At 44.9% G+C, this 16,053-nt stretch overlaps 1 protein-coding gene across 5 annotated transcripts in view; it reads left to right on the top strand.

The window, feature by feature from the left end:
- The window catches only part of LOC124037706 (semaphorin-6B-like), a 164,724-nt gene that overhangs the window by 9,942 nt on the left and 138,729 nt on the right, over window positions 1–16,053 (top strand). For 2 of the 5 annotated variants that reach the window (XM_046352688.1, XM_046352687.1), the window contains exon 2: window positions 8,379–8,452. The exons of the other annotated variants lie outside the window; for them this stretch is intronic. The gene's annotated coding sequence lies outside the window, so the exon portion shown is untranslated. The remainder of the gene's footprint in view (window positions 1–8,378; window positions 8,453–16,053) is intronic. 5 annotated transcript variants of the gene reach the window in all.

The raw sequence follows: 16,053 nt of genomic DNA, 5'->3' as shown, positions 1-16,053 counted from the left end.
CAAAACATTTAGCCCTTTTTAAAATGGAGTATTGTACAGTTGATATAGTAACATGCCTTGATAGTAACGTACAGTATATCAATGTTAAGACAGAACCTAAAAACCAAAATAAGTCATGTTGTAAAAATGACACTCAATAACACAGGCATTGATCTGTTTTCTATAGCAGATGTAGTGACTGTTGGCAAGTTAACATTTTATTGGCAAATCTCTTGTTAAGTGGATGCCTTGTGTGCATTTACTTGACTGTGTTTCAATTCCTAATCAGATGGTTAATTTACTATCTTGGGGACATTTACCAGCTGGCTGTATGGAACGCAGGCTGATCCCACCTCTTTATCTCTGCCTCCATGTCTCCCATTGGTGTCTCCATGGTTTCCACACATGCAGTTTTGTTTTGGGAGTGGACTTATGCTAACAGAGGAGTCCAGAAGGTGAGGGGGATAAGGGTGCAGGGCTTGAGGAGGGATGTGTGTGCGTAGGAGTGTGTGTGTGTTGGGGGTGGTGGTGGGGGGGGTCCATGTGACAGTCGTCCTGTCTCTGCATCAGCAGGCATGGTGTCGGGGAGATTTGGCTGGCAGATCTTAATCAGCCATCAGCCGAGTGCTGAGAAGGAAAGTCCATGCAAATCCCTGCGTCGGCAGCTGTGTAGTGTCCTTCATTAATGTAATAACACTCCTCCATTATTCCAGCTTCACACTGAGTCCAGCACCGTATCCACATACTCCTAATGGCTGCCTGACTTGATGACTGGCTGGCCGGGGACCGCCGCCCGCCCGACAGACACCTTTATATATTTATATACTTGTCACTTAGCCTTTGTCACATTCGCAGCAAGGAAAGTGGAAAAGCTGATTATGTTGCCTGGAATCTATTCTGTTTGTATTTCACTGGCCACTAGGCTGTGCTTTGGCTGCATTGTTATGCATGTTCCCTGTTGCTGATAAGAAGCAATTAATGGTGTGGCTGTGCAGGCCTCTTCCTAGAGAGTTGACGCAGCATCCAGGCTCAAGCAGCTGCTGAGGTGCTTTTTGTTCACATGAAGAGTCTTTGTCTGCTCCGCTGTCGATGGAGGTGCGGTCTTTTCTCATCGGATAATCCCTTTCTGTTTTTCCATCTCAAATGAGACAGTGTGTCACTCCCCAGACTGAGAAGGAGTGCCAGACTTCCAACAGCAGTGCTCCACCAAGCAGGCTGGGCGTGTTAAAACAGTTTGTGTGTGTGTCTCAAGAGCCTCATCTGTACCCTAGTGTCTCACTCCAGGCTCTTCATTAGTGTGGATGTTAATGAGTCACACTCTGATCAGTGCAGCATCAAATCAAATTGTATTCATCACATGCTTCGTAAACAACAGGTGTAGAAAGAAAATAGAGAAGTAATCGAAAAGTAAAACACGTAATAAAAAAATGTATATATATAATAATATATACACAGAAACTATGCAGTATTTTGTTTTATTGTTAGGTTACTTGTTAGATATTACTGCACGGTCGGAACTAGAAGCACAAGCATTTTGCTACTCTCGCATTAACATCTGCTAACCATGTGTATGTGACCAATAAAATTTGATTTGATTTGACAATGAGTAACAATAACTTGGCTATATACAAGGAGTTACAGTACTGAGTGGATGTGCAGGGGTACGAGGTAATAACTTGACTATATACAAGGGGTTACAGTACTGAGTGGATGTACAGGGGTACGAGGTAATAACTTGGCTATATACAAGGAGTTACAGTACTGAGTAGATGTGCAGGGGTACGAGGTAATAACTTGGCTATATACAAGGAGTTACAGTGCTGAGTGGATGTGCAGGGATACGAGGTAATAACTTGACTATATACAAGGTGTTACAGTACTGAGTAGATGTGCAGGGGTACGAGGTAATAAATTGACTATATACAAGGTGTTACAGTGCTGAGTGGATGTGCAGGGATACGAGGTAATAACTTGACTATATACAAGGTGTTACAGTACTGAGTAGATGTGCAGGGGTACGAGGTAATAAATTGACTATATACAAGGTGTTACAGTACTGAGTGAATGTACAGGGGTACGAGGTAATAAATTGACTATATACAAGGTGTTACAGTACTGAGTAGATGTGCAGGGGTACGAGGTAATAAATTGACTATATACAAGGAGTTACAGTGCTGAGTGGATGTGCAGGGGTACGAGGTAATACCTTGGCTATATACAAGGTGTTACAGTACTGAGTGGATGTACAGGGGTATGAGGTAATAACTTGGCTATATACAAGGTGTTACAGTACTGAGTGGATGTACAGGGGTATGAGGTAACAACTTGACTATATACAAGGAGTTACAGTACTGAGTGGATGTGCAGGGGTACGAGGTAATAAATTGACTATATACAAGGTGTTACAGTACTGAGTGGATGTGCAGGGGTACGAGGTAATAAATTGACTATATACAAGGGGTTACAGTACTGAGTGGATGTACAGGGGTACGAGGTAGTTGAGGTAGATATGTTACTAGGAATAATGAGACAGGTAGTAAACAGTAGCAGCAGAATATGTAATGAGTCCATAAAAGTCCTTGTAAAAAGGGTCAATGCAGATAGTCCGGGTAGCTATTTTATTAACTATACTGAACAAAAATATAAACGGAACATGTAAAGTGTTGGTTCCGTGTTTCATGAGCTGAAATAAAAGATCCAAGAAATGTTCCATACGCACAAAAAACACATTTTTCAAATTGTTTTTGCTTTACTTTGCTTACATCCCTGTTAGTGAGCAAATCCCTCTTAGACAAGATATCCACCTGACAGGTGTGGTATATTGTCACGCCCTGGTCTAAGTATTTTGTGTTTTTCATGTATTGGGTCAGGCCAGGGTGTGGCATGGAGTTTTTGTATTGTGGTGTGTTTTGTCTTGGGGTTTTGGTGTGTATGTATTTGGGATTTTAGCTAGTGGGGTTATCTAGCAAAGTCTATGGCTGTCTGGAGTGGTTCTCAATCAGAGGCAGGTGCTTATCGTTGTCTCTGATTGGGAACCATATTTAGGCAGCCATATTCTTTGTTTTTTCGTGGGTGATTGTCCTTAGTGTCTTTGTTCCTGTCGCTGTATTTAGTTGACAAGTATAGGCTGTTTCGGTTTTCATTACGTTTATTGTTTTGTAGTGTTTTGTGTTTATTCGTATTTACGTTTGTTTTCATTAAACATGGATCGCAATCTACACGCTGCAGTTTGGTCCGACAATTCCTTCACCACACCATGAGAATCGTAACAGAATCACCCACCACCAACGGACCAAGCAGCGTGTTAACAGGCAGGAGCCACAGGAGAGGCAACAGTGGAGAAATGGACATGGGAGGAAGAACTGGACGGTAAAGGACCCTGGGCTCAGCCTGGAGAATATCGCCGCCCCAAGGAAGAACTGGAGGTGGCGAAAGCTGAGAGGCGCAGATATGAGGAGGCAGCACGGCGTAGCGGATGGAAGCCTGAGAATCAGCCCCAAAAATGTCTTGGGTGGGGGGGCTCAGGGAGAGTGTGGCAGAGTCAGGAGTCATACCTGAGCCAACTCTCCCTGTTTCTCGTGAGGAGCCAAGGAGGAGACCAGAACCAGAGCCGGTGTTGGAGGTGAGCGAAACAGAGACTGTGAAGGAGTTAATGGGGAAATTGGATGAGAGAGAAATGAGGGAGTTGCTTTGTTGGTGCTTTTTGCATGGAATTCGCCCGACGGAACGTGTTGGGAATTTGATGGCACCTGGGTCAGCGCTCCATACTCGTCCTGAGGTGCGTGTTAGTCGGCTGGTGAAGTTGGTGCCAGCCTCACGCACCAGGCCTCCTGTGCACATCCCTAGCCTTGCACGTCCTGTGCCAACACTGCTCTCAAAATCTCCAGTACGCCTTCACGGTCTAGCCCATCCTGTGCCAGCTCCACACTCCAGTCCTCCGGTAGCAGCTCCCCGCACCAGGCTTCCTGTGCGTGTCCTCGATCCAGTACCACCAGTTCCAGCACCACGCACCAGGCCTTCAGTGCGCCTCGCCTGTTCAGCGCAGCCAGCGCTTTTCTCCTCTACAGCGCTGCCGGAGCATCCCGCCTGTTCAGCGCAGCCAGAGCCTTCCTCCTCTACAGCGCTGCCGGAGCCTCCCGCCTGTTTAGCGCAGCCAGAGCCTTTCTCCTCTCCTGCGCTGCCGGAGTCTCCCGCCTGTTCAGCGCTGCCAGTCTGCATGGAGCAGCCAGAGCTGCCAGTCTGCATGGAGCAGCCAGAGCTGTCAGTCTGCATGGAGCAGCCAGAGCTGTCAGTCTGCATGGAGCAGCCAGAGCTGTCAGTCTACATGGAGCAGCCAGAGCTGCCAGTCTGCATGAAGCAGCCAGTCTGCATGGAGCAGCCAGAGCTGTCAGTCTACATGGAGCTGTCAGTCTGCATGGAGCTGCCAGTCTGCATGGAGCAGCCAGAGCTGTCAGTCTGCATGGAGCTGCCAGTCTGCATGGAGCAGCCAGAGATGTCAGTCTGCATGGAGCTGCCAGTCTACATGGAGCAGCCAGAGCTGCCAGTCTACATGGAGCAGCCAGAGCTGCCAGTCTGCATGAAGCAGGCAGAGCTGCCAGTCTGCATGGAGCAGCCAGAGCTGCCAGTCTGCATGGAGCAGCCAGAGCTGCCAGTCTGCACGGAGCTGCCAGTCTGCACGGAGCTGCCAGTCTGCACGGAGCTGCCAGTCTGCATGGAGCAGCCAGAGCTGTCAGTCTGCATGGAGCAGCCAGAGATGTCAGTCTGCATGGAGCAGCCAGAGCTGTCAGTCTGCATGGAGCATCCAGAGCTGTCAGTCTACATGAAGCAGCCAGTCTGCATGGAGCAGCCAGAGCTGTCAGTCTGCAAGAAGCTGTCAGTCTGCAAGGAGCCGCCAGTCTGCCCAGCGCCGCCAGTGCCCCCAGTCTGCCCAGCGCCGCCAGTCTGCCCAGCGCCGCCAGTCTGCCCAGCGCCGCCAGTCTGCCCAGCGTCTATGCTGTCTGGAGTGGTTCTCAATCAGAGGCAGGTGCTTATCGTTGTCTCTGATTGGGAACCATATTTAGGCAGCCATATTCTTTGAGTTTGTCGTGGGTGATTGTCCTTAGTGTCTTTGTTCCTGTCGCTGTATGTAGTTGACAAGTATAGGCTGTTTCGGTTTTCATTACGTTTATTGTTTTGTAGTGTTTTGTGTTTATTCGTATTTACGTTTGTTTTCATTAAACATGGATCGCAATCTACACGCTGCAGTTTGGTCCGACTCTCCTTCACCACACCATGAGAACCGTAACATATATCAAGAAGCTGATTGAACAGCATGATCATTACGCAGGTGTACCTTGTGCTGGGGACAATAAAAAGCCACTCTAAAATGTGAAGTTTTGTCACACAACACAATGCCAAATGATGTCTCACGTTTTGAAGGATTGTGCAATTGACATGCTGACTGCAGGAATGTCGACCAGAGCTGTTGTCAGAAAATGTAATGTTCATTTCTCTACCATAAACTGCCTCCAACGTTGTTTTGGAGAATTTGGCAGTACGTCCAACCGGCCTCATAACCGCAGACCACGTGTAACCATGCCAGCCCAGGACCTCCACATCCGGCTTCTTCACCTGCAGGATCGTCTGAGACCAGCCACCCGGACAGCTGATTAAGTATGTGGAGTATTTCTGTCTGAAATAAAGCCCTTTTGTGGGCTCCCCAGTGGGGCCGCCTATGCCCACCCAGGGCCATCCAAGGCTGCGCCCCTACCCAGTCATGTGAAGTTCATAGATTAGGTCCTAATTTATTTATTTTAATTGGATGATTTCCTTAAATGACCTGTAACTCAGTAAAATCTTTGAAATTGTTGCATGTTGCGTTTATATTTTCGCTCAGTATATTTAAATATTTAGCGGTCTTATGGCCTTCCTCTGACATCGCCTGGTATAGAGGTCCTGGATAGTAGCGAGCTCGGCCCCAGTGATGTACTGTGGTGCCTTGTGGTCGGATGCGAAGCAGTTGCCATACCAAGCGGTAATGTAGCCAGTCAAGAGGCTCTCAATGGTGCAGCTGTAGAACTTTTTGAGGATCTGAGGACCAGTGTCAAATCATCCTAAGGGGAAAGAGTCATTGTTGTGCCCTCGACTGTGTTGGTGTGTGTGGACCACAATAGATCCTTAGTGATGTTGGAATGGAGGAACTTGAAGCTCTCGACCCACTCCACTACAACCCCATCGATGTGGATGGGGTCGTGCTCTGCCCTCTGTTTCCTGTAGTCCACGGTCAGCTTCTTTGTCTTGCTGACGTTGAGGGAGAGGTTGTTTTCCTGGCACCACCTCCTCCTTGTCCCATCGCCGTCTGTGATCAGGCCTACCACCATCGTGTCTCATGTCTCTGCCCATTTGCCAGCCAGGGGCTCAGTCAGCTCTACCTGGCCTGGTGTAACAGATGTAAATCGTACTCTCCTTGCATTGTGTTTTGTCTAAATAAATCACCCCAGCTTTTGGTCCCAGTTGAGCATGATTTATTTCTGTTGTTAAATAGGAAACAGCATGTTAGTTGTGCAAGGCTTAACGATGTTGATGGCTGTCGATGGTCAAATCTGTAGCATGAAAACAACTGCATTAGCAGTGGGCTTATGTGACCATTACATCAGTGTATGCTAGCTAACACTCTTATATACAGCAATCATATGCCAAAGCACATCCCAGAAAGCCCCTCAATCCCTAACAGGTACCATATACCCACACATGTATGAATCAGTAATGTACAGCAAACTTGTACACATTGTAAAATAGAAAATAGAAAACCGTATTCAGAACGTGACCTACCCCTTGCATCACATTTTCATACTGGTGCGATCTGACGTTCGCAATCTCCCCCTATCTGCATGCGGGGCCAATCACAACACACCTTATTGTCATCAGAGTTGAACCAACCAATAAGAATGCTTGAACATTGAGTACACCTTTCTTTAGAGGCAAGTGGAAACATTACCAATCCCGTTACATTGGCATGGGTGAGGTGGACACTATGGACTACCCCTCCCTGCTCTGCGGCACTGTGCCCTACCTTGCTTGCCCATCACTGGTGCTAAGGTGCATTAATGAGTTGCTGGGGTGTGAGGTTCTTCTCTCCCAGTGGCTGATGGGCGTAAGTCTGTCACAGTGTGTGGCTTATTAGCTCCCGACAGAGTCCCCGACCTACTTTATCTCTGCCCCCATTCACAGCAGCAAGACAGGGAGCCCAACCAGTGGCCATTACTACTACCAAGGAGACGCTGAGCACAGCCACACAAACATGCGCGCACACACACACACACACACAGCTCAGCAACAGAAAATATTCGGCCACAGAAAAGGCCTTAATAGCGTTTGTGTGATATTGTCCCATGGGAGAGTGTTGCTGTAAGCTTAAACTCCTGCTGTGGAAATACATCTTAAAGCCATGCATGCTCTGCTACTTGGTGCACTTTGTTGAACTGCTCACATTCATTCTCCCTGACTAAACCCTATGAGAGTAGGGTGTATTTTGGGGGATCCCGCCCTAGAAATATTTGATGGTTTGTAAACACAGTCTCAGTTCTCCCTCCCTCCCAACCTTATTTGAGAGCATGATTTCAATCATGCTGATATTGGACATGTCAAACTAGTTCACGGGCAGATATTGTTATTTAGTCTGTCTGTCTGTACGCCTGTCTGTACGACTGTCTGTGTATACACAGTATTTGTTATTGTTGTGACCACAGTATTTGTTATTGTTGAGAGGCGTCGCCGGGAAGTTAAACCCATGGCATGGTTATTGTAAGCCTTACAGAGTTGCCTGCCAGACAGTTTTTTTCAGAGCCCTGGGACCCAACCCTACATACCCAGAGTAATTCCTCTGCATCGCATTAACATAATCTTAATGTAAATGATTATACACTCAAACCCAGGCAGGCCCACCAACCAACGTAACCAACTAGTCTGGAAAATGAGAATGCCCACTCGCGGTTGAGTCATCTGTGTCTTATAGCCACAGTATCTCTACATCAATCTTTTATACCGCAGAACAATACATATCCTCAATTACAGAATTCAGTCTAGAGTGTTTTAGGGGGTGTGATGGTAAAGACTACCTTCTCTGCTTTGGGATTTCTATGGTTATCAGAAAAGTATTTTTGCTGTTATTCTGATAGTTCTTTTAATATAGTGTCATAAACCCTTTACCTGACTTGGATGTAAAACATGCATATGAAGAAGTCTATAAATGAGTTTTCTGGCCCACTATCTCGTAGCATACACCCATCCTGTATGTGACAATGTGCCAATCAGGTTGTGCCACAGTGGGGTTGGTTATAACTCTCGAAGTTGAGTGAGAGTGTATTTAAGAATTAATATGAGTGTTGTGTTGGTTGTGTTCATTGTTTTTTGTGCATTAGGGAGGAGGATGGTGCAACATTAGGCTGTCAACAAAGGTGTCTTACCCAGAAAAACAAACACTTACTTCGTGCTGGTAAGTGATACCACAGAAGAAAATAGGGAACGTCATAAGCATGACACTTTAAGTAAGCAATTTTATGATAATTAGTGAGATGCACGGCTGTTTAAAATGCAGACAGACTTCCGAGAGTGAGGAGAGAGGAGGACAACAGAAAGGAAAACAGAATAACCAGAGAGCAGTCACGTCGCACGAGCGACAGCGGTTTATGTATTTCATTACAACCGGAACACAACGTAAATAGCTTGTTATTTCAGGAAGTGCTTTCGTTTGTTCCCCTCAGAATAGCTTGGAAAATTGGTCTGGGACTGTCTATTGTATCAAGTGTTACAGTGTATTTTATAAGAGCCCCTTGATATAGAGCACAGCCCAATCCCCTAGCCATTGGCAGGGCTGGTTGATATAGAGATCCAAATGCATCCTTTCAACCAGTACAGGAACCCCCTCAACCACCACCGTCCCTCCTAATGTAATGGTGGGTGTCAGCATGTTAAATACAGCCAGACTCTTTTACTGGGCTATAATAGAACCACTCCTATGGAAAGCTCAGTGTCCATGGCAAGACCTAGATAGACAGATAGCCTGGACAGAATAGCCCAGACAGCCAGAAGAACCTCATCCCAAACCAGGCCTAGTATCACTGCCAATATACAGTACCAGTCAAAGGTTTGGACACACCTACTAATTCCAGAGTTTTTCTTTATTCTTACTATTTTCTAAATTGTAGAATAATAGTGAAGACTTCCAAACTATGAAATAAGACGTATGGAATCACGTAGTAACCAAAAAATGTAAAATATATGTTATATTTGGGATTCTTTAAAGTAACCATCCTTTGTCTTGATGACAGCTTTGCACACACATTCTCTCAACCAGCTTCATGAGGTAGTCACCAGGAATGCATTTCAATTGTGCCTTGTTAAACGTTTCCTTCTAAATGTGTATGAGCCAATCAGTTGTGTTGTGACAAGGTAGGAGTGGTATACATAGATAGCCCTATTTGGTAAAATATCAAGTCCATATTATGGCAAGAACAGCTCAAATAAGCAACGAGAAATCACAGTCCACCATTACTTTAAGACATGAAGGTCAGTCAATATGGAACATTTCAAGAACTTTGATAGTTTCTTCAAGTGCAGTCGCAAAAACCATCAAGCGCTGTGATGAAACTGGCTCTCATGAAGACCGCCACAGGAATGGTAGACCCGGAGTTATCTCTGCTGTACAGGTTAAGTTCATTAGAGTTAACTACACCCCAGATTGCAGCCCAAATAAATGCTTCACAGAATTCTAGTAACAGACACATCTCAACATCAACAGTTCAGAGGAGACTGCGTGAATCAGGCCTTCATGGTTGAATTGCTGCAAAGAAACCACTACTAAAGGACACCAATAAGAAGAAGAGTTTTGATTGGGCAGAGAAACACATGCAATGGACAATAGACCGGTGAATATTTGTCCTTTGGTCGGATGAGTCCAAATTTGAGATTTTTGGTTCCAACTGACTTGTCTTTGTGAGATACAGAGTAAGTGAACTGATGATCTCTGCATGGGTAGTTCCCACTGTGAAACATGGAGGAGGAGGTGTGATGGTGTGGGGGTGCTTTGCTGGTGACACTATTTGTGATTTATTTAGAATTCAAGCCACACGTAACCAGCATGGCTACCACAACATTCTTCAGCGATATGCCATCCTATCTGGTTTGCATTTTGTGGGAATATCATTTGTTTTTCAACAGGACAATGACCCAACACACCTAAGGGCTATTTGACCAAGAAGGAGAGTTGCATCAGATGTCCTGGCCTCCACAATCACCTGACCTCAACCCAATTGAGATGGCTTGGGATTGAGTGAAGAAAAAGCAGCAAACAAGTGCTCAGAATGTGGGAACTCCTTCAAGACTGTTGGAAAAGCATTCCAAGTGAAGCTGGTTGAGAGAATTTTTGTATTTTACCTTTATTTAACTAGGCAAGTCAGTTAAGAACAAATTATTAATTTCCAATGACAGCCTAGGAACAGTGGTTTAACTGCCTGTTCAGGGGGCAGAACAACAGATTTGTATCTTGTCAGCTCGGAGATTTGAACTTGCAACCTTCCGGTTACTAGTTACTATCCTTCCGGTTACTTGTCCAATGGTCTAACCACTAGGCTACCCTGCCGCCCCAAATGCCAAGTGTGTGCAAAGATGTCATCAAGGCACAGGGTGGCTACTTTGAAGAATCTAAAATCTAATATATATTTTATATGTTTAACACTTTTGGGGTTACTGCATGATTCCATATGTGTTATTTCATAGTTTTGATGTCTTCACTATTATTCTACAATGTAGAAAATAGTAAAAAATAAAGAAAAACCCTTGAATGAGTAGGTGTGTCCAAACCTTTGACTGGTACTGTATATGGATGCATCAACAGAGTCAGCCACGCCAAGAGGAGCACACAGGTCAATATCTGTGAATGAGAGGTGTAACGGCCTCCACCCTGGTACAGTGTGTGTTAACTCGGAAGGCAAGTGGCCGAGCGAGCGTCTCAAAGTCTCTCCAAGGGGACCTGGGGATGGCCCTGTGCTGTGTCTCTTTGAGTGGAGTGTGAAATAGTGTCTGTGTGTGTGTAGTGTGTGTAGTGTGTGTAGTGTGTGTGTGTGTGTGTGTGTGTGTGTGTGTGTGTGTGTGTGTGTGTGTGTGTGTGTGTGTGTGTGTGTGTGTGTGTGTGTGTGTGTGTGTGTGTGTGTGTGTGTGTGTGTGTGTGTGTGTGTGTGTGTGTGTGTGTGTAGTGTGTGTGTGTGTGTGTGTGTTATTAGTATTAGTATTTTATTAGGAGCCCCATTAGCTACTGCCAAAAGCAGCAGCTACTCTTCCTGGGGTCCACACAAACACAAAACATGACATAATACATAACATTAATAGACAAGTACATCACGAGGACATAACTAAATATTTAAAATGAGAATACACACTTTCATACGTTTATGTGTCATAGAAGCTACTGAATGCAGGTGCAACACACAAAAATGAAACTGGAAATGCAATAACAAGGAGGTGTGTTGCAAATAGACTGACACTTCGCTAAATTCCCCTGACGTGAATATAGCAACCTTGTTTCGCTAAATTCCCCTGATGTGAATATAGCAACCTTGTTTCGCTAAATTCCCCTGATGTGAATATAGCAACCTTGTTTCGCTAAATTCCCCTGACGTGAATATAGCAACCTTGTTTCGCTAAATTCCCCTGATGTGAATATAGCAACCTTGTTTCGCTAAATTCCCCTGATGTGAATATAGCAACCTTGTTTCGCTAAATTCCCCTGACGTGACTATAGCAACCTTGTTTCTATATTTACCGCCCGTAATGGGTATCCTGGGGTAGCATATAATATCTTAAACTTGTAGGCCTTTTGTTTCAGATACCACCCATGATAGGTTTCAGTAGATAAAATCCAACATTCATGAACATGCATAAATAACCAGGACAGTGTTTCAGATGGAGTTTCACTTATGTCTTTCACTGCGTTCAGTTCATAAATTGAACAGAATTTCAACATACGGGGCTTCACCTAATGTGTGTGTGTGTTTGTTTCCAGTCCAGCTGTCTGAGGCTGACCCAGGGCACAGGGGATTCGCCTGTGGTCACGCCTCTGTAGTGTTCTGTCTGTGAGCCTCTAATGGATTGGTCAGGACAGGCAGGGGGATGTTGAGACATCTCCAGAATTACTTCCACTGTGGCATAAGCAGGGGCAAACTTTGTGATTTGGATGCCCCAGGCAGAGTCTGTGCACGCGCTTACTAAAATGTAGTATCTCTTAATGTGCCATTAACACAATCAGTCATTATGTTTTCATCTGATTGGCAAATAAATCACTTAATTTTTTTTGTTGCTACATTCATCCAAAATAATTCCAGGATCCAAACAGTGCAAAACAGTCTTACTACAGTATATGTAGCCCATGTATCGAATGCTGTCTGGACAAAAAGAGTACGACATGCCATACTCTCTTTTGACCAGACAGCATCGGGTGCATGGGCAACAGATAAGTCCTCTACCTCTGCCTTGGCGACAGTGGCAGTATTATCAGCAGCACCTGTCTTTTTAATAAAGACATTTGTTAATTTAGGTTATTTTGCTGTTAAAACGAAATCTTCTTTCTTTCTTTCTCTTTTCTCTGCTCCTCTATGAAAGCACCTCCTTGCTGCAGCTTGACTTCAATGAAAGTCACGTTTGTAATCATATCACGTGAAATAATGCATGGGAACTCTGTCAGTGTGGTATAGTCCATTATTATCGACCATTCCGTGGGTGATTAATGACACTTGTTTCTACTATTATGAGAAAAACTTGGATGATATTGACATGAAATATATGCATACGTATGGAATTACATTTTTGGAGGCCCTGGGCATAAGGGAGTTTGAAAGGAGGCTGTGTACTGCACGCCAGGAAGTAAAGGAATAAACAATCCTAGAGTGAGGGTTTGAAATGGACCAGTGGAAGTTGGTTAAAGCTCTGTTGGAGCACCATGCAACAGAACAACCAGAATGATGCTTTGAGGAAGTAGGGGGATAAACTGTGTGGGAGACAATGGCACGCACATTTTTGGGAATAACTGATTACATGAGTTACATGTAATCTGATTACAAAAGTCAGTACAGAAAGGAAACACCACGTGAGCTTTTAACCATTTATTAGAAAAGATGAACCATGTAATGTCTTGATGTTAACCTGTTCTCCTTCAGGGTAGTTCACCATCAGAGTGAAGCGTAATAAAGATGGGAAACTAACTACAGGCAGTGAGCACGGTATGCTATACCAATCCCCTGCAGGAAGAAAAACCCAGAATGCAGACAGGTGGAGGATGGGGTGGTGGTGGGATATCAGAAAAAGCTAATATAGCGAATAATAGCTAGTTACAGCAGCAGCGGCCATGGCAGCAAGACACCAGCGAAACCAACCCAACCCGAATGACATGGCAGAGAGGGAGGGACAAGGACACAATGTCAGAAAGTGAGAGAGGGGAAGAGGTAGAGCATTTGTACTGGGTTGTACATGTATCTGTGCTTGCATGTCTGTTCATGGTTGTGTGTGTGTGAGTTTGTGTGTGTGTGCTTGTATGTATTTGTGTGTACTTCCCCCTCCCTGTTGCTTTTACAAAGTCATTTTGAGACCAGCAGCCGTCTCTAAAGTTCCAAGTCGCTCGGGTGGCTTGATAGAGTTTTGCACCAAGTGGATCACAGACAAGCCCTGGAGACACCAGTTAGTTAATTAACCAAAGAATGACACTGATTCACCAGGGTGATAAACAGGAATAAGGGAATCTCTTTCCCCCTCCTCTCCTCCTCCGGAGAGAGGGACTCTGTTTCAGGCTGTTTGCTCTTCCAACAGATGTAGGCATCTTATCTAGTGTGAGGAGGTGGTGCTGATTTCACTATCAATTCTACCTTTGTTTCTGATGTATGATAATTATGATACACCAGCCAATAAATTCCTCCATTTATGGAACTTCTGCCAGTGATGCATGTCCTCCTATCATCTGATACAGCATTTGTGCATACTGTGCATTCAGGGATGACCGCGTGTGTGTGTGTGTGTGTGTGTGTGTGTGTGTGTGTGTGTGTGTGTGTGTGTGTGTGTGTGTGTGTGTGTGTGTGTGTGTGTGTGTGTGTGTGTGTGTGTGTGTGTGTGTGTGTGTGTGTGTGTGTGTGTGTGTGTGTGTGTGTGTGTGTGCAGTGCGGCAGGAGAATGTTGATGACTGTAGGTAAATAAGCGACACGGGGGACTGAGCAGACAGAGCAGAGCATGCTGGGATCATGTAAAGTGCTGGTGGAAATTATTAACAACCTTGCCGTCCCAAAATAACCCCTGCCTGTTTTACTGTGCCTCATTTGCTGTAAATTGACCTTTTCAAAGCTGCTAGTGGTGAGCATGATTTGGGAAGAGGAGGTAGGGGGTGTTGTTTGATGAGAACTCCCTCAGTCCTCTCCCATTGCTGTCTAGCGCTCTCCTTCAGCGCAGACCGGAGTGTCTGGGAGACAAAGTGTGCCGTGTCCCCTTTGAGTGGTGAGAAACCTTTTTGATGATGATGATGATGCTGGCTGACAACTAGCCAAGTGCACATAGAGTGGACGACCCTGTGTGTGTTCAGCCCATTTCTGCTACCCTACTCTTCCCTCAGTAGTCTCTGTTCTACTGGCCCATTGTCTTCACACTAAAATGCTCAGCGCCTTCATGCGTGACTGTGCTCTGGCTCTGCTTATATAAACATTTACTTTATTAGACAAGGTCTCATAGACGCTGCTCTGCAAATTACCCTTTAAAAAAAATCCTCCATTGTTGTTCATAGTGCTGCCCTGATGGAACATAATAGCTGGCTGTCACCTGCCTGTGCTCTGAGTGGAGGTGAAGCTAATGATACATGGATTAGCTAATGAGATGATGGAGGAGATGATATGGTTGTCGTATGCCTGGGATTCCTGTACTCATACAGGAGGTCTTAGAAGCACTGATTCCGCAGCTCAGAACCGTGTATATGAGTATTCAGAATGAACACATTACCATATCATAAGACATCTGTAGTGTATTTTTCTTATGCTGCCCTGCAACATTATTCAAAGTACTGATAGGGCTGTTCCAACACTTTGTACCTGAGCACTTTGGCCAGGCACTCACAGTTAAAGGAGTGTTTGTGAGAGTGGTCCTGTGATTGTGTGGGATGCTGGACAGACAGTGGGTTACAGTATTTACCCTGGTCCTTAACCCACTCTGTCACAGCAGGGCTGCATTGTTCCAGGTCACGCACTTCCCCAGGCACTGAGCAGGGCTAGCTAGGGTCAGCCACTTCAATGAGCAGAACCTATTAGCTTTACACAAAAATCTTAATCAGAAATGTCCTTTCCTCATGCAATCAGAAGTGAGTAGTGGGGCTGGCAAATGGAAGTAGTGGTTTAGGTGAGGGGTGCGGTGTAGTTAAAGGTGTGTGTGTGTTAGTTAGCAACAGCTTTCATTCATCTCTATTCAAGTTTCAAGTTTTATTTGTCTCATGCACAAGTAGAGTGAAATTATTTACTTATTATAGGGGTGGCAGGTATAGCCTCAAAGTAAGAGCGTTGGGCCACTAACTGAAAGGTCACTGGTTTGAATCCCCGAGCCAGAAGTTGGCAAAATTGCAGTGGGGTTGCCAAAATAATAAAATACAAATATTTAGAGTACAGATTATTGTATGGGACAATATACAAATGTTTTTGAGAAAGCTTTTTTTTAAATGATGTACCGCGGTTGTGTTATTAGGGGTGTGGTGGGGTCACCAAAAATTCAGGTGAAAGAAATGGGTTCCCCGCTGAAAAAGTTTGAATACCAGCTAGGTTTCTACTAAGATAACATATGGAATTGTTTTAAGATGGTCCTACCAAGGATCATTTAGCTATTTGATTTGGAATTTTAGGACTCCTATAGGTATCAACATTCTTGGGGGATAAAACATTGCATTTGGCCTTTAGCTATTAGCCCATAGAAACACACTGAATAACAGATTTATACATTAAAAAAACATCTATTTTTGTACTATAAGGGCACAAGGCGAGACTCAAATGCAGACACAGAAGGCAGATGGTTGAGCCCAGATATTTG

The sequence above is a fragment of the Oncorhynchus gorbuscha genome, linkage group LG06 (assembly GCF_021184085.1).
Source record: "Oncorhynchus gorbuscha isolate QuinsamMale2020 ecotype Even-year linkage group LG06, OgorEven_v1.0, whole genome shotgun sequence".
NCBI lineage: Eukaryota > Metazoa > Chordata > Actinopteri > Salmoniformes > Salmonidae > Oncorhynchus > Oncorhynchus gorbuscha.
Note: the sequence above shows the minus strand (reverse complement) of the source record. Positions and strands in the feature narration are given on the sequence as shown.